At 36.4% G+C, this 19,147-nt stretch overlaps 1 protein-coding gene across 1 annotated transcript in view; it reads left to right on the top strand.

Moving 5' to 3' along the window:
- hs3st4 (heparan sulfate (glucosamine) 3-O-sulfotransferase 4) overlaps nucleotides 1-19,147 on the top strand; it is an 89,468-nt gene that overhangs the window by 9,126 nt on the left and 61,195 nt on the right. The window lies entirely within an intron of this gene.

Genomic DNA, 19,147 nt, shown 5'->3' with positions numbered 1-19,147 from the left:
TGTGTTTTGAGCTTACTTGAACAAGCAATTTGCAATGTAGTGCCATCATTACTGCTCACAGAGGACTTCCATCAGCCAATTGGCACTTTTAATGCTGCCTCTATTTCTGAGGAAAGAGGATAAGCCATCACCACAAGGATTTAACTTATCTGTTCTCTTGAGCTTGAGTCAACCTGGTGCAAACGCCCATGCTGGAAAAGGAAGTGTTAGATGCTTGGTGACCAACACAGCAACTGTTGACTCCAGCTCTGCCTGTGCTCACGCATACAGTACTTCAGTGGGAAAAAAAATACGTGCATCATAAATTGTGCTAAAGAATTTAATTGATTACCAGTCATTCATTAAGATTTGTGTCTGATATGGGTAAACACTCAGCAGGAATACGCTGATTTAATGAGCACCTATTAGAGAGGTCGACTGTTTGGTATTTTCGTCACTTTTGCGAAATGTCAAACAATGGTGTTTACATTATTGTTAACTAATAGGGTTTGTGAGGGGTGGGAAGCACAGCAAGAGTCTATAAAGAAAAAAAGGATGCTAAACTGCTGTCAAAAAAGCTTCAAAACGTCATGTATCAGTAAACAAGGCAGAAAACTATCCATTTTTGGACTCACAAATGGTAAATGGACTAGTACTTACATGGTGCCTTTCTACTCAGTTGAGCACTCAGAGCTCTTTCTACAAAATCTGGGGTTCAATATCTTGCCCAAGGTTTTTTTGGCACGTGAACTAGAGATCAGTCCGCTGACCTTCCAATTGTTCAATGACCTCCTGTACCACCTGACCCACAGCTGTCTGATTTTTAATATGCTTCTATTTTAAAGATAGTTAAAATATTAAATTTCAAAATAGAAAAGATATATTTTTCCAAACTCTTTAACATCTAAGGTGCATAGAATATTAATACTAGGAGTATCTGCCTACTACACAGTGGGGGAAAAAAACACAATTTTGGAACATGTTAGATTGTCCATTTCAGATTAATTCTATTTGAAAAGCATGTGTATCCAGATCAAATAATACAGCAGAGAGCACGAGGTTTCTCATCTATTGAGGCTCGGTGTAATTCTGTTCCACACTGATGAATACACTGCAAAGTCAGTACTTAGATTACTCTTTTCACAAATCAGAATAGCTTTCTGCCTGCAAAAAAGAACATCATATGGAGCAATTATGTTGTGTATTATGTGATAAATATGTAATTAAATAATGTTAAATGTTGAAGCCAGAATGCAATTTGCGAGCAATTCCAAGATTCAAGGTAATTAAAAGTGAAATGCACACCAGTTCTGCCTGCAGACTCATATTAAATTTGTGCAGCCTATCTGTATTATGTATAAAGGTGAACATTCGATAAGACTCTGCTGTACAGAGAACATCAACAGAGTAGATTCAAGCCAAATCCTATGTGAAATTCATCAAAAATCAATATGACTCTGAAACAAAGATGCTGGGTAAATTTCAAGTAGCTCTGTCTCTGTGTGCTAGTACATGCACCTCATGAGTACATGTGCTGTGTTTTTAAGGAATCTACCCTCCATATGTTTGGATAAACTGTTACATATTGAGTTTTCTTTGTAACCCTGGATGTCAAATTTGTCAGAGTGACCTACTTCACAGGGGGTAGGGTTATTCATTCATTAACAATAAAAAATATATATTCAAATTTCATTCAAATTTTACCCAAATAAAAGTTACAAATAAGAATCAAAAACAAAATGTTATTTATTCTTTTTAATTTCCCAATAAAAACATACACATTTCCTTCAGCTTTGTGCCAAATTTTTCCTCTGAATGTGTGTGCTCAGTCTGCAGTGGCTCTATGCCCCACCAGTGGGCTCTGCCTCACATTATTTTTTAAACAGCTACAAATCCATTTCCTGAAAAGTATGAAGCTGTTCTATGAAATGTGTCCAAAAGTAAGACTTATTGACCCATAAATAATAAAATAATATAATACAACATAATTTAGATGTGAGGTACAGATAAACACAAATTGATTAAGTTGAATACTGCGATGTACAATAAAAGAATCCTTGTATATGCCAGTTAATGGTTTTCCTCACAGTCCCAGTCACAAAATCGTCTTTCTTCATGTGGTGCTTTTTCCATTGTTATACCTCTCTGACCTGTCTTCCCCATGTGATGTTTTTGTGTAATGTATGTATGGTCGGAGGGTAAGATGGCGCCGCCATTGCGTGCAATAGGTCGGCAGCCTTAACATGAAATTTCCCACTTGTGGGACTAATAAAGGTATCTTATCTTATCTTATCTTATCTTAAAATAACTAATCAAAATATAGAATGTATCCTTTAGTCATATGGGAAAATATTGGAAAAATGTAATTCAACATTCAACTGTGAAGATAATTACATATAAATAAAACTTGTAAATTAAAAGAAAGTTCATGAAAATTACAAATGATGACATGAGTGGATCAACAGCTCAACACAGGTCTGCATGACTGTAATGTTTAAATATATTTAACCATAAGATAAACTGGTTACCGGTGAGCCAGAACCAACATTTTTCCGAGATTTGGAAGCTGTAATATGTCTGTGTTATTAAAATGACACTTTGCAATAAAAGCTAAAGAGACATACCCATAAATCTTTGGGAGATGGCCCTACCTTACCATCTCTGTGCTAAAAAAAAACAAATCAGCATAGCTTGCAACTCTATAATTGTCCCAGCAGATGTAAGTTTTATTCCAAGAAATTTGAAAACTATTTTTGTTCAGCATCACTATGCATCACATTTAAATGTACTTGCTAAGTTCCATCCTTCTAAATCCAAGATTAATGTTGTGAAGATTCATCTTTCAGTCCAAATTATAATATTTTTCAGAACTTAATGTAGCTTCTGGTGCCTAAACCTAAACAAGTGAAAGTGCAAAATGAAATTCTGTCAAACAAGGTAACTAAACGACCACCACTCCAAAATCCAAATTCACACTTTGCTGCACAGGACAGGTACTTTAGCATCCTCCATTAACCCTTTAAAACCAGTCAGAGCGGCACACTCCGTTTTGCTTAACTATTTTTAAATCCCGGTAGCTCTGCAACCACGTGAGCTAGCGCAATAATTTTTTTTGCATATGAAACAGGAGGCGTTGTACTTACATCTTATGCCATCAGCTTGTCCTCAGTCACAGTTTCCTTCCACATGTAGCTTTGCAAAAACTGCATAAAAAGCCCAAAAATGGCTCCACAGCATGTAAAAATATAATATAAGCTCTGGCAGACTTGGTTCTATGGTAGGTCTTAAAGGGTTAATCGATTAATTATTTTACTTACTATAAGGTTTAAAATGAATGAGGTTTTCAACTTCTCATAAGAAATGCACTATAATCAGTGAATCCTACACAGCTACATCCCTTTACCTCATCCAAGGTCATACAATAGAGTACGTTCAGTCCTCACCATATCTTATCAAAGAAACATATCTATTTTTTGCACTGCACTGTGAAAAAAATCATTTTTTAAAAAAATATTAAACTCAGTGGAAGAAGTGTCAGTGTACAATGTCTGATTTAGCTGCTGCGGCACGTCAAAGGAACAGAGTGTAACGCAGAATAGGCATTAGTGTACCTGCAACCTTTGGTCATAAGACAGGATTCGAAACAGGAGGTGTGTAATGGAGATGTGAATCCATGGCCAAGCAAAGCAGCAGAAAGTCTAAATCCCGCATTTATCCCTTGTTTAGACCTGCTTTCGCTCTCTCAGCTGCTCCTAGGGCAGCTTAGCCCCTGACTCTTGCCACCTGACTGGGAGCCCATGACTCCACTCAGTGGGGAGATGGGAAAGAGCACGGTGGGCCAGATCCCGGAGTAGGCAGGATGCCATCCATTCCAGCTGGGCCTGTGTGCTGCTGCAATGCTTCCCTCTCCTACGCATTCCCAACATGGCATAATCTGCCTACGCCCGATAAGACAGTGCCAAGACTCGCAAGGACGCACCTCTGAGTGCTCCAGTGCCAGTACTGCAGTTGTAGAATTCAACTTTTTAATTAGCAGCATACCCCTGTGCTGTAAAGACAGAGGACTGCTTCACTCAGGTCTTTCTCAGTGCCCACCCTCTTTCCACTTGATTAAACTCTCAAGGATCACAGAGCTCTGAGGTACCAGTTACCACAGGAGCAATCATGTTTATTTCTTGTTTCAGAATCTCTTCAGATCCTGCATAGCTCAGAAAATTTGCTCTTTGGATTCTAAAAACGGGAAGAGCAGTATTTTCTTTTTTGTCTCTCTAAAACACAATAATGTATAGGTCTACAACACTTCAGTTTTAATCTATCTTGTTGAATCAACAAAGCAATGAAGTCATTCTTTTTGTATTGGAAATGACTTCTTATTGCAACAGGACAATCCTTGGTAATTTATAAATATGCTGCTGAATATAAGAGTGTAAAGGTAGAGTACCAGCAAGTAACTGTGCAATCTGAAATATGAAATAGTGTTTCACACTCTTTAATTTTAAGAAATAAAACTGTTACATGCCTAAATTTCAGAAACCTGCACTGTCATAAACAAATTGATGTATTTTTCACCAAAAATTGAAAACTTGTGTTACATGGATTATTAGCATAATAAATAATCTCTGTGTGTGTGTGTGTGTGTGTGTGTGTAAGGGGGTTGGGGGTTATATTCAGTGTTAATTGAATAGGCTCAAAGTGTTAATGCTAGCTAATTTTAATAAACAACACTGACAAATGCAAAACTAGGGTGGTACATGCCACCCCATGCCACCACATTAGATCTGCCCCTGCTCCTGTTACCTTTGAGCTGAACAGAGCTAGAGTGAAAATTGTGTATGCTCCGATGGGCTTTGTGTCGTTAATGTTCGCTAACTAAATGTGGTGTTCTAAAAGCAAAACACACGTCTTGCTGTTATTGTGTGATTTAATGCAACATGTATCATCAGGTTGTGAATTACCTAACCTCGGGTGAGACCTCTGAATTTCAACAAGAACAGGCACTAAGCTGCAACTATTCCAAATTGCTAATTAGTACGACTATTTCAACATGATTCTCAGGTGTCATATTTTCTGCAGCAAATATTCTAATACAGTGGATAAACACATACTGTACATACCTCGGTGTAGCATTACCTTTCAAGAGGTTTTTTTTTTCCTCTGGTGATTTGTTTTGACTGAATAGAGGCTTCTTTTATTCCAGGACAACAGATAGGCTTGATCTTATTCTAGCCATCTGTAATGTGTCATGGGAATTATGGAAGAAGTAATAGCGCTTCATCTTTTCTGCATATAGAAGAAGGGGGGAAAAACTCTTCAGCAGTTAATGGGTATAGCCAATTTCATCCTGCCTTTGCTTCTGTTCAGAATTCATGCACATACCTCCTCTTTTACACACACATTTGTCTCTTTCTCTTGCTCTGCTGTAGCTACACTCCAGTGCTTTCAAGTGGAAGTCTATTTTACTTATGGTTAGATTTTAATTCTCCATTTTTTCCCCTTCCACTGCTATGAAGTGGCCCCGGGTTATGGTTTGCCATAAAGGCTCATATTCACTTTTTTGTGTCCATCAAAACAGCTAGATACAATTCGCAGCAGCCTTCTCCTCTGTTGTTGCTGGGATAGAAGGAAGGACTTGGGCTTGTGTGTTTGTTCCGCAACATGGACAGATTGTCTGAAAATGAAAGACATAGCTTCATCTGTTAAATTATTTATTTTGGACTGAAAATAAAGTATAAGCTGAAGTCATTTTATGCTCAAAGGGATTCATTTCTCCCAAAAGATTATTTGCATGCGACAGAATTGCCGTGATATGCTTCTAGTCTGGAGGAACAATGACTCTGTTCGGCAGAATGCTGGTTTACAGACGTCTTTAAATCTCTGCAAATAAGACTACCTTTGGGACAAATACGCATGTCAATCATACTTGTCAGGATTCCAATTTTCCTTTCCACATCTCCTGAAGCACTTTTGCTGCTCACGCTCCTTATTGGCTGCGAGCGATATGGTCTCAAGACACAAGCTGATGCATTTGTTCAGTCAAAGGGAAAACCTTGACAGGAATGGACATAGAGCCAAGATACAGGAACCGCTGGAGATATGTTTCAAGCATGTGTCTATGGAAACTGATGGGTTCTTTTGTATTATAGGCTGAGGGATGAATAGAAGGAAAGTGCATATGATGGTAAACGTAACGCATTAGGTGTTTGCTACAATGCATTAAATATCTTAACATAAAAATTGGCCTGTTTGCTAAACATAGCTGTCATAATTTTTAGAAACCATTTTTTCCCCACTAATTACTATTTTTGGTATTTTATGGGAATGAAAAATGACAGTTTCTAGGGGTGGTCCTTAGAGTCAAATGCATCTTGTGCTCCTCATAACATCTACAGTTCAGCAACGACCTGACAGACTTAATTCAATTATGGCTGTGTGATGTGTTGAGACTCCGGAGATGTGAGCTAATTCCTCTGTTTACACCCCTGAGTCACTGTCACAAACAAAGACAAACACATTCATTGGCTTCCAGGATCTTGTTTGCTGTGATTGTCCCACCGCCTTTGAAGTTTCTCATCGCTTTATGTTGTTTACTTATTCATGCTCTTTCTTTCCCTCAAATCACCATGGGGTATTCCGTTAGACGAATTTTAGCACAGTGTGAAACAAAGTATGAGCCGAGTATTAGATGTGTAAACTGCTCTCAACACACTTCGTACATACAGTCAAGATGTTGCTATGCTGGATTGAATAGTGAGAGAATATTCTCACTATTATTTTGATTTCATAACTTGGTTGAAACATATTGCTGATGCAGTGTGTGTTTGGTATATTGGAAGTCATTAACACAAGCTGTGGCATTTGCCAAACTCCTTTGAGACTTGGATTAAGCCAGCGGAATGCAAAAGGAGGCTTTTAGGGATTATGCTAATTGCTAATTGCTATATCAGGAGGTGATTGTTTTTCCTGGGTAATTTGGATTATTGGTAATAGAGATTTAGGAGAAAGTTGACGAGTTCTGCTTTTCTAATAAGGCTCTTACCTGCTCTCAACCATAAAACCAACTCTTCTCTTGCAAAATCTGTGACATGTATTTGTATCATTTCTATGATTAATAATATAAACAGCAAAGCTGGCAACAATTTATATAACTGAATATTTTGGTTCCAACAGAATGTTTTAATCACAGCACAATATATTGTGTCTAATTGGAGTAAGGGTGTTTTTGTTTGTCTATAAAGAACATATTGTTCATCCTTTTTTATTTAATTTTGTCTAATTTTATACAAACTATGGCCTGTTATTCTTTATTATTGCAAAACAAAACAGAATATGGATAGTACCTTTTTACACCTAGACTACTGTCAACAACACAAAGCACAAAAAAATCAAAACAAAACAAAAAACGCTCAACACTCGTGTATAAATAAGAGTTAAGAAAAAGGAACATTTACTAAAGAGATAAAGTCAATTTCTTTTATTTATTTTTGGAGTAATAACTTCTTTTGTGCAAATTAGTAGCTAAAGTAAGAGCTTGGTTTCAGGGGTGTACAGGGAGCACAAAACATTAGGGGAAAGAACCCTAGTTTATTTATTTTTTTTTAAATTTTGTTTATAATGAAGCCCATACAGCCGATAGAAGTTCTTCAGTTTGTGTTGATACAAGTCAAATCAGGTGCTAACTTATTATGCTTATGTTTCTGTATTATTTTGTTTTATTATGTTTTTATATAAACTGAAAGAAACTATCTAACTTGTTAGTATTAAAATCAACAAATAGAAAATATGCTGTCACTGTCTCCTAATCAGAGACATTTTTCCTTTGTTTCCTGAATCAACTTTTGTTTTCCTGAGAGATTTAGTAGTCAGACACAGACAGAATTGCAAAATAAAAACAGAGGCTTATAAAGAGCCTATAGAAATGTTGGTCATTGTTTTATGGCTTCAGGACATTTGTTGCCTAAACCTAACAACACAAGTGTCCTTTAAAATATCATATTCTTAGTGAACACTGGACTAAATGAATAGACTCTGCAACTAGTAAGATGAAGTGAGCGTTGCTTGCTCTCAGAACCATGCAGTTCTGCACTGTCTATGATGAACTGTATACAGTTTACTTACAACAAAAGTATACAGCTTGCCGGCATTAGTCAAAGCCAGTCCATATGAATATTTTGTCTCATGAGAGAATAGTTTTGTTGGAAAAAAAAGGTATTCTGTGAGTTTATAGCGCTATACAGTTATTCAGTTATTTTGTAACGTGGGAATGATTCCGCTTAAAAAAAGGCGAAGCTCTGGGAAGCTCAATTAGAACAGTAAAAGAAATGAACATGAACTCATTTTATATTTGTAGCTGTGAAATTAGATCAAAACGATAAACTGTGAAATGTGAATGTGAGCTAACCTGTTTGAACTACTTTTTCACCTTGTACTGTGTGATATTGCACTCAAAAATAATCATGTGTAATGGGTTTTAATTGTATACATATTTTCCCTATATTTGGATTTCACAGAATGTCTCATACTGGTCCAAAACAAGCAAACACAACACATTTTAACGGCATAAAAAAAATAAGGCTTAATGACTCATTTTAAATACATAACACATTTTTAATATGTAAACACACTGAGTTTATATTTATAATTTATTTATAAAGGTAACAATAATAGTGCACATGTTTTAGCACTTATTCACGTATTCATTAAGGGTCCATTTTAGAATTTATCAGCCATAAAAACCTATTCGTCCAAACTGTGATGAAGATTCATAACGCCTATGTTACATTGAGCTTGCACTAGTAAGATAAGAATAAGAACTTCTCTGCTTTCAAAAGACAAAGACCAAGTAAACCCTTTCCATCCTTCATTTATTAATAGACTGTTATTAAACTGCTCATTGGCTGACACTTAATGGCTCATTTTAGCCCTTTTATTGCTTTTATTTGAAAGAATATATTTATGACTTTTAATATAAAGAATCACTATTTTTATCTTTCAATATAGTCGAGAGTGCTTTGCTATTTCAAAGGCTTTAAATTATTGGATTTGACTGTACTGCTTCTGATTAGTAAGACACTGACCTCTTTAAAAAAGAAGAAAAAAAAAGGCATGTCTATTTAGGCGCTTAACAAATACCAAATGGTGGGTACCTCATCCTCACTGCCAGCTGGTCAATTCTGTGAGAGTGCAGTGAAGCACACCTCCATGTATGACGCTTTTTAATTTGTCATTTCAACCCTCACATGAGAGACTACAGGTCAGATCCCACATGGCGTAGGTGATATATAAATAATTTTTTACACATTACTTGTTGTTTTCTTTTTAAAGTAAAACATTATTTTATGTAACTACTCACATAAGAAAGTAATTGGCTACATTACTTGTTATATTGTTTTCTAGTTACTTGTTGTAGCAAAACTTGAAATGTATTGTTACATAATTAACAGTTAAAAATATAAACCTTAGGCCCCATTCCTATACACTGACATCAGTCCCTATCCTAATGATCATGTACATGTGATCTTTTTTAGCATCGCAGAGTAAAGACAAAGCCATCAACACAAAGTAAAACTGAAAACGAGCCCAGAGACTTCAGTTATTGCCGCTGGGATTCTACTGAAACATATACAGGTAGAAATGGAGGCTGCAATGCTAGAAGGGTGGCTGGTCATCACTCTCTTTGTTACCTACTGAAGATCAGACTCTGGTACTGGTCTGGGACTGGCAGACACTCAGCCTTAACAAAACTCTGGGTTCTTCACAAGCTTTGTGTTGCTTACTAGGAGCCAGTGTTGTGCTGTCTGTGTAATGCAGTTGCTACTGCTCTGCTTGCAGTTGGCACCACTCTTGCCATTTTATGTTATTGTAACATAAGTGTGCTGGTAAAAAGGCATGTTTGATTTTTTTTTCTATCCATTCATTTAGATAATCGACGAACCTTTGATAGAATAGGAACATAATTTTAGCTGTAATGTGATTACTGAATTTAGTAAATCAATGCATAAAATGACATTATGTTACCAAAGCACGTTATGCAGTTACAATAATATATTTTTTGTAACGTATTATACCGACCATTGGTCATTTGTATACTTTATTTGGTATTACTTTTGCTTTTCAGTCGTTCTCTTTAGCCCCTCTTTGGCCTGTATCTGTAACACATTGTCCTTTCAGCATAGGAACAACCTGCACATCAATATCCGTGAAGAATTTGTGTGACCGGCTTTAATTTTAGCTGTATAGTTCAGACTATGGAGGCCTTCAAAGGGATATTTCCATCTTTGATTGGACATCCAGAAAAGCTCTAAATTATACATCCCATACATTCTGAAGTCTTTATGCACAATTTTACTGTTTTTCTAGAGAATTTATGACTAGTTTTTATATATAGGTTCCCTTATACCTTGTTGTGTTATGCCAGTTGGGATGTAGAGGATAAATTATTCTGTTGCAAGTTTGAAAAAAATTGGATTTTAGGTATGTGGCTTCAGATAATGCTATTGTTTCCAAAGATACTTCATGCCAGAACCTACAAAGATGCTGTTGCATTGTTGAAAGTCCTACAACTTGATCAAAATCAGCAAGACTAAATTGGCTGCTAGCTCAAATGGCCTTTATAGCCTCTGAGGAAAATAAAATACTGACTAACGCCTTTAAAACTTGATGAGCTTTTAACATTAGATTGCAGTGACTGACACCTTACTATTCAATCAGTATCCACAATTTTGAAGGTGTTTTATTTGAATAATATCTCGGGGAAAAAAACCCAGAAAAACACTTCACACAAGCTAAGAGCCTTAAGCAGATTTGTGAGTAAAGTAGTGAGGGATCCAACAAGGTCAGCCTGGTATCAGGCAACAGAGGATGAATAACAAGTCAAGATATTTTACATGTTTTCCCTACTCATTTTTTGCTTTTTGCATGTCTTTCACACCGTGATTGGCAACCTCACCCTGACCCTAACCCTAACCTTTTCACATGCAGAGTTAAAATATGCGTTATTAATTTACGCGATATGAAAGAATCTTTGACTTTAAAATATGTGCCGCATGAATCTCCCAACAGTCAATTTCTACTTATTAATTCAACTTATTTATTTTATGTCTATCTGACAAAAACATGCAAACTAACTACTAACTGGTTTTTGAATAAGCACATATGTACTTTTAAGCAACTGCAGAATACATTGATGCTGTGGCATGCAGCAAACATTTTGTCTTAATTGATGTTAGTAACAAACAAGGACATGCCTTCCATCTTTTGTTTCAAGGTCACTTTGTCATTACAGTCTTAAGCTGTGTCCCCTGGTCTTTATAAAGGACCAACTTACCATGAAAGACTATCTGGGCCGAGGTGAGAAGGTGGCTGCTGTAACTAATGGGTTTATTTAATTTAATTTATTGCTCTGGCTGAGGCATCATATGAGACATGCTGGTCACTGTAAGATTGAGAGTTTTTTCCATGAAAGAAAGAGAGATTAACCCTCTTTTCAAAAGGACAGAATACACTCTCATGTCATGCTGTAATTTTTTTTTGGCTAGATAGCTGGATGTATAAATCCGCAGAACTAAATGAATATAGGTTTGTGGTGAAATAGGGTTCTCAAGCGTATTTTGTACAAGCCTTCTAATCAGCGTCACACTGGGGCCATGCATGCTGGGCTGGGAATCTATAATAAATGAGGGCTTTGTCAACATGTCCACTGTTGGATGATGTGAAGTTGCGTCTTTTGATTTCAGTTTGTAAACTGAAAGGCACTTCAGCATATTTTTTACAAGTAAATGTTTAGCATTCACTGCTATCTTTTTCATCTGTTAGGTATTTCTATGGATTGAGGAAGGCATTCTCTTTTTTTTTTTGCCTTGGGTGTATTAAAATAATTAATCTATCCTTAATACCATTATGGTGGCTACATGTCAGACCAGATCTCCCTCTTAACACATTGTCTCCAATTAACATTTTCCAAATTTCTGATACAATCTGCAGAATACAAATGAAGCAGTACTAACAGCTGCTAGCTCTGTGTTGTCTCTGCCCTGTGCAAATAGGGTTTTTTTTTTCCTAATCGGTTTTGTAGTACACCTCATTTTTACAGGAATAAACATGCATGCTCTGCACACTGGGTAAACTCAACAAAGGCTTCGGGGTTTAGAAAATTAATGTGCCATGATAATTAGTTAAGCAATGGAGCAATGCCAGAGGAAGGGATTTCACACCTTGAGTCTAATAATATATACCATAATTCTCCCTGGTTGTAATGTGCATATGTTTCTTCATGTTATTTCATGGTGTCAGTGTTTAGTGATCATCTCTTACCAAGAGAGCATTTAAAAAAACCAAAAAAACATCTTTGTACGTGAGAATATTTTAATCCGTATCTAATAATGTTTGGATGTCATTAACAAATGTTATTGTTATACTTCATATATATGTATTATCTATTTGGGGTGTCTGTATTTATATTTTTTGGAACATCTAAACTCAAAACAAATCATATGAAAGTGTAAAATGCTAAAACATCTAGTAACAGAATGTTCAATACACAGCACATTTTCAATGTAAAACTATTTGTGATCTCATGGACAACACTGAATACAACTCAAAGGACACAAACCACTCTTTCTATCCTGCTAGCTAGTTGATTGCATGTAATTTCCCTCACCTGGCATTCCAGGTGTAAAACACTTCCTGATTACATCTTCAAAGTGAAAACCAGCAGGCCTCTAGGTGCAGAGGGCTTGGAAAGAGAAGTACTGCCTTAAAAACTCAGCTACTTCCAGAACCATCAACTCTAATTACTATCGTCCATGCCAGTGAATGTTTTTCTTTTAAAAATGTCACTTAGTATTAGATTTTTTTATATAAATGAAAGACCAATTTTAATTCATTTTATTGAGACTTGTCATTCTTTACTTCACAGAGAAATGTCTGTAGAGGTGCAGTGGCAAATTATTCAAATGGATAATGAGACAGTGGGTTGCACAGACACTTTGACATCAGACAGGCTTTGCCCCCTGCCCTGTGTAAGTGCTAAACCACAGAGGCAGGCACAGGTCTTTTTCTCCATAAAATCTTTGCTTTTTGTTTCCTTAGTTTTTTTTTTTCTCTTTCATTTGACTTTTGAAAGCTCTAACACTGAAAAGCACAACAATGTCCACCGCATGTTCTGCCAGTTTTTGAAAGTTGCCAGAGAAATCGTGCAGTGAAAATGAATGTAATCGCCAAACCTCCCATTGTTTTGATACCATTTAAAAAGAAGAACAAAAAAAGTTAGGTCTCAGAGCTGTGAACATGTAAAAGAAAATCACAGCCAAGTTCTGTAATTAGGTCTGTTTGCTATGCATTTTTGTGTCTTTGTATGCCTATATCCTGCAGTTCATGTGTGAACCAAGAGTGAAATCTGACATATTACACATATTATTGACTTCTTTTTAGCAAACACCTTTATACCAAACCACAACAATATTTAAATCACCAATGTTCTTTTGGGCAGGTCCTTCATGTGCATTTAGAACATCTCAGATCCACCAAGTGGGACTTCTGGAGTTATCTGTGGTCAAACATGAGTACTTTGAATCTATTTTGATTCTGGTTATGGTTATGTTGCGTTGTGGGCTTCCACATGAAGCAGTAGATCAGACTTGTTCCAATACTAGGATTTGAGGCCAGGCAAATGCCCTGAAGTCTTTGTCATGTTACTAAAGCCATTCTGCAAAGCTTTTGTAGTGAAGTTGCATACATTGTCTTGTAGGGGAGGCCACGTGGTCCAGTAGCACCGTTGAATTAAATTTAGTTTATCTAAATTTTCATACAACTTACATACAATTTTGATTCAACTTCAAAATATTTTGGCCATGAAAGACAAAGAACTGTTTGGCCAGAGGGAGGTTAACCTCTTTGACCAAAGATAAGACTATATGTTAGATATTATGATCAGTTTTGCCCCCATAATTCAGACATAAAAAGATTCAGTGCACTTTTCCTGTTTGAATATTTTGGATATTGCTGAGGTGAATGATTGTGTATCGATGCCCACTCTTGATCTTGATGTGGCTGAGAGGGCTTATGCCAATGCAGAACAGTTGTGGTTGTTAGTAAACCTAAGTCATAGACTTATTTGTAGTTAGTTCAGGAAGTGTATAGGTTAGTTTGCCAAGTCAGACTCTTGGGTGATTACTTTACTGAGCAGTAGCTGGTTTTCTAACCCTGATCCTGTTGTTTCCAATGCCCTTCTGAGCTTTGTTCACGCTCTAATCCCTGTGTTTACTCAGTGTTGCTTCCTGTGTTACTTAACAGAAGCCGTCATGTTGTGGAGTGGCAGGCTATCACTCAGTATGTTGAAGGTGTTGTACCTTTGTGAGGATTCTTCATGGAAAAAACTTGGTCTTTCTTAGCCAGGCTGGGTGGGAAAGCACACTTCCTTGTGCTGCCAGGTGATCATGTCACCTTCTTCAGCCAGCAGGAGTGGATCATGTTAGGTCCTGTTGCTGCCCAGCTCTTCATGCCAGGCTATTTATTTTCTTGGCCTCTGCTTCTCTTCTGTGTCCCACTAGCCTAACAGCCAGAGCTGTGAGACTTTTGTTTGGTGAATTCTAAAGCCTTGTATTTCTACTATTTCTTTTCCATCTAGCACTTGTATATCACAGCATCCTAATGAATGAGTAACATCTTTTAGGGCTTTCTCGATCCCAGCTTTCAACCTGTTAAAGATCCATAATTTATATTGCAATGGTATGGCTGAGTTAATTAGCTTTCATGATTGTGATAGTGGGTTTTATTAGTTTTGTGGTACAGTTCGAGCATTGAGTTTTTTGTAAGTTTTGCCACATATTTCACACTTGATCCAGTGAATGTATTTGTCATAGTTGATGGTGGTGTATCATCATGTTCTTTAACACTGTTCTCCTATATCAGTGTCACCTTATGATCTCCATACTGTTCAGTGGAGATATTACAAGCTCCAGCTGTAGTAGTAACATCCTTCTATGAGGTTCTGAGTCAGAGAGATGTAAAGCTGGTCATTTTTTTTCCTAGTGGATATTTTTATACCTGCCAATTTTTTGCGAACAGGTGGACTCATCCACAGACACTCTATGTTATAATTCACTAACTACCCTTTGGATCGACTTCAAGCACACTTCGAAGAACTAAGAAATGTGAAATCTGAAGGCATCTGTGTCTGTGTTGATAGCCAAGTATTACCAAAGGTTTGCACTGATTGGAATTCAAAACTCATTCAGAACTCATTCCATTTCAATACTAAATTTAAAAAACAAACAAACAGACAAACAAACAAAAGATGGTTACTATAGTTATACTATACTCTATGGTAACTGGAGTGATGTCCAGTTTTAATTTTAATAACTACCTAGACTGTGCCTGTCTAATATCTTAATAGTTTACTTTAATTTCTTATAATTCAATGTGATTGAAATATCTGAAACATTGCTGACTGTCCTAGCCAGATGTAACTTGTTCAGCAAGCTTAACAAGCATTTCAGATTAATTAGATTCTCTTCACGCTGGCAATGCTATGCAACAGTCCTACTTATTGTAACCAAGACCTTGTATGATTTTATAACTGAGGAATTTCATAAAGCTGCTGTTTTAAGCTGCTGTGTTCATCACCATAACATCAAATTTAAATATTTTGGTTTATGAAGCCTGCCAATTAAACTGACTTCAGTTTTATTTAGAAATGATGATAACTGCCACCTCAAGGCAATTTATTTCATAGGGAAAAGACACTGGGATATTAGAGGGAAAACTCCAACAATTGGATAACCCCCTCTGAGTAAGCACTTAGTGACAATGGGAAGAAAAAAAAACTGTTTAACAGGAAGAAACTAGGCTCAGGGAGGGGCATCCCTCTGACAAATTGGAGGTAAGGGAAAACAGAAGAGAGCAGAGGTAGATAGGACAAAGTTAAGACATGGGAGGGAACTAGGGTTTAAAATTAATTAAAATAGATGCAACGGTGGTGTATAAATGCATAGACAGTGGAAAAAGAGTGAAGAAAAAAATGCTTGCATCATGACAATCCCCAGCAGTCTAAGCCTATTGCAACATAACAAAGGTATGGTTTAGCATCACCAAGCTTCATCAAAGTTTTAAGGCTATTCTTAATACAATATGGTACTAAGAGTTCTTAAGATATGATAGGTCAAGACCTTATAAGTGATAAGTAGGCTTTTAAATAAATCTGGATTTACAGGTAGCTAGTAAAGAAAAGCTATATATATATGGGAGAAATGTGGTTTCCCTTTCTACTCCCTGTCTGAACTCTTAAAGTCCTTTTCCACTAGTACCTAGTCGGCTAGTTACGCCTTGGCTTGGTTTTTATGGTTTTCCTTTAGGTACCTGGCACCAGGTACTTTTTCGTACCTACTCAGCTTGGGTTCTAAGCAGAATCTCAAAATGTGAAGTCAACAGACTGCATGCCACCGATTGGCTAGTCACTGGTGTTACTCGATGAGTTATGATAGCATCTCCTTCATGAAAATCAAAGTAGGTACTAGTAGAAAAGGGGGATTACTGCCATTACTGAAGGCTATTTAAGGAACTTTTAGAACAACCTGATAAAAACTTAATAAATCCAACTGAGTGTTTCCTCTTCACTCACCTTTTTTTTTTTTTTTTTGGTTTTCACTCCCTATATGTTTATACACTTATACGCTCTGCATTTTATCATTAGTTATTATTAAGCTATAGTTCTCTTCCACAGCATGTCTTACTCCTGTGTTCCTAATACCTGCGGTATGCTATAATTCTATAGCAAAATACTATAGTGCAACCTGTAATCAATGAATTTTAACAGGATAAAAAAACGCTCTGAGATTCCACTCTCAGAGGCCATAATAAGCCATCACTAACCTTCGCTAGTGCTGTATCTATACTGTAATGAATTGAGAAACCTGACTGGGATTCTTCAAATAAATCACTCCTCTACAGATGATTAGTTAGCTGTTTTAAAACTGCTCTTACAAGACTTTTTGAAATAAAAGGAAGATTAAAAATCAGTCTATAATTAGCCAAAACACCTGGGTCAAGTAAAGGCTTTTTAAGTAATGCTTTAATTGCCACCATCTTAAAAGCATGTGCCCATAATAATAACCCATTAATAAAGATAAATATTTAATGCTGAAGCATTAATTAATGGTAGGACTTCTTTGCTGTTTCCTAGGAATGGGACATGAAGTAATTACTGAACTGAACTCAGAACCATCAATGTGTGAGAAAGATTTTAAATAAATATCAGCAGATTTAAACATTGCTATACACAATATATCTGTGCCATGCGCATAATTTCTATCTCTAATGGTGAAAATGTAAATTTTCTTTACTAGTTAAAGACTTTAAAATGAGATGAATACTCAGTTTAACAGAACTCTGACTCTTTTCCACCCTGACTACATTGCTGTACAGAAATCTAGGGTTATTCTTGTTTTAGAGAGAAAAAAATATTTTTTCCCAGCCAAACAACACTCTTCTAAATGAGTGAAACTCCATTTTTCTCCTCCAGCTTATGGGTTATCTACTTAGCTTGTGAGTTATAACAGGCAGTCAAACACCTCTGATTTGAAGCTTTTTCTTTTAGAGGAACCAAAATAACCAGAGTGAAGATGTAACACTATTAACAAAACAATCGACTTCTGAGGGAGTATGGTTTAGGTAGCTGCTCCTCGGTCTCAGCTGTATTTTTTTTCCTAAACTTTTTATCACTAATACAGAATGATTAGCATGGTGCAGAATTTTCCCTGCCAAATATCAACCTGATAGATTGTTGATCCTGTGTTTAAGAACACCCTAACACGGGTTTTACATGGACACATAACAGCTGCATGGCTGCCTACTGTGTTGGTGTCTTATGCATGAGATAAGCCTCTGGGTGTGAGTCTATCCTCTTCCGGACTAGTGTTGTGGTTGGTTATTTATTTATTTCCTGAGTGGATTCACTGACTTGCCTGGCCTTTTGATTACTGCATTCCCTAATGCCTTGATTTAATGCACTCTTGGAGCTCAGATATTGTGCTGGCAGCCAAAGACCACTTCCTTCAACACTGCCCCATTAATAACAACAAATAAATCAGGGCATACTATGAATTTCCTCACTTGCATATTGGACCTATTTGGAAGTGCAATGGGGCCATCTTTATTACACAGGAGGTATAATGCCAAACAGTTATCCGTTTATACTTCAATCCCAAGTCCAAACCATGAAATGATCCATATCTGAATTAATTAAAGATGTTATTCCCCATGGGATACTTAAGTCTATATTGCATTTAAAATCCAACGAGTGCCCAAAATTGATGTACTAAAATAAACTTATTTGATTTCTAAATGAATTTAGTGAGAGAATATAATCTCACATGACAGTATATTTGTTTCTATGTAGCTCAGTATGTGCAAATATATGATTTCTTTACTGGCCTCCTTGAAATCTAAAATGGGATTTAAAAAAAAAAGAAAAAAAGAATCACGTTTGGAAAACTGTGACGTGCAATAGATTTGCCTTTGCAGGAGCCTGCTTTCTGCACATACATATCAGATTTAATTTATCATCCAAGACAGATGAATTATTATTGTTGTCAGCATGTGTTTATCTTGATTTGGCCCTGTATAATAAACTTCACTCAGCAAACACCTTTCATTGTATTCAAGTGCAAATGTGGGATCGAACCTTGTGTGTCTTGAGATGAAACTGTAAACAATGCCAAATATATTCTTCTGTTACCTGCACAGTCAGTTTCTTTGAAGCATGGATGCAAATTGTCTTTAAATCAGCAAAGCTATGTATCTGTAAAGGAGAGAACTGACTGAAAACAGGGCACCTGTTTAAATGAGAAATGTCTTAATGACTGAAGGTGTTCATAATTCCCCAAACTTAGATCTGAGTTATGCATATTTATTCAGTGAGCTGGTGTTTGCTCTAGCTATGGCCATAAAGCCCAGCATACCATTCAAAAATGATATTAAGTAGAAATTTCTGGCAAATTTTGAAAAAGTGAAATTAAGGTCTGTGTAAACAAGTAATAGAAGATCAATAAATACAAACAAAAGGAAAAAACTGGACACCATTTATATACTTATAGTAATTTGTATTGTTTATATACCATTAATCTCCCAAGTACTCCCCTTTTCCCTCTTCACGTTAAAGCATAAACTGCTGCAG

Source organism: Neolamprologus multifasciatus, chromosome 4 (assembly GCF_963576455.1).
Source record: "Neolamprologus multifasciatus chromosome 4, fNeoMul1.2, whole genome shotgun sequence".
Taxonomy (NCBI): Eukaryota; Metazoa; Chordata; class Actinopteri; order Cichliformes; family Cichlidae; genus Neolamprologus; species Neolamprologus multifasciatus.
This window is presented reverse-complemented; position numbering and strand designations above follow the sequence as displayed.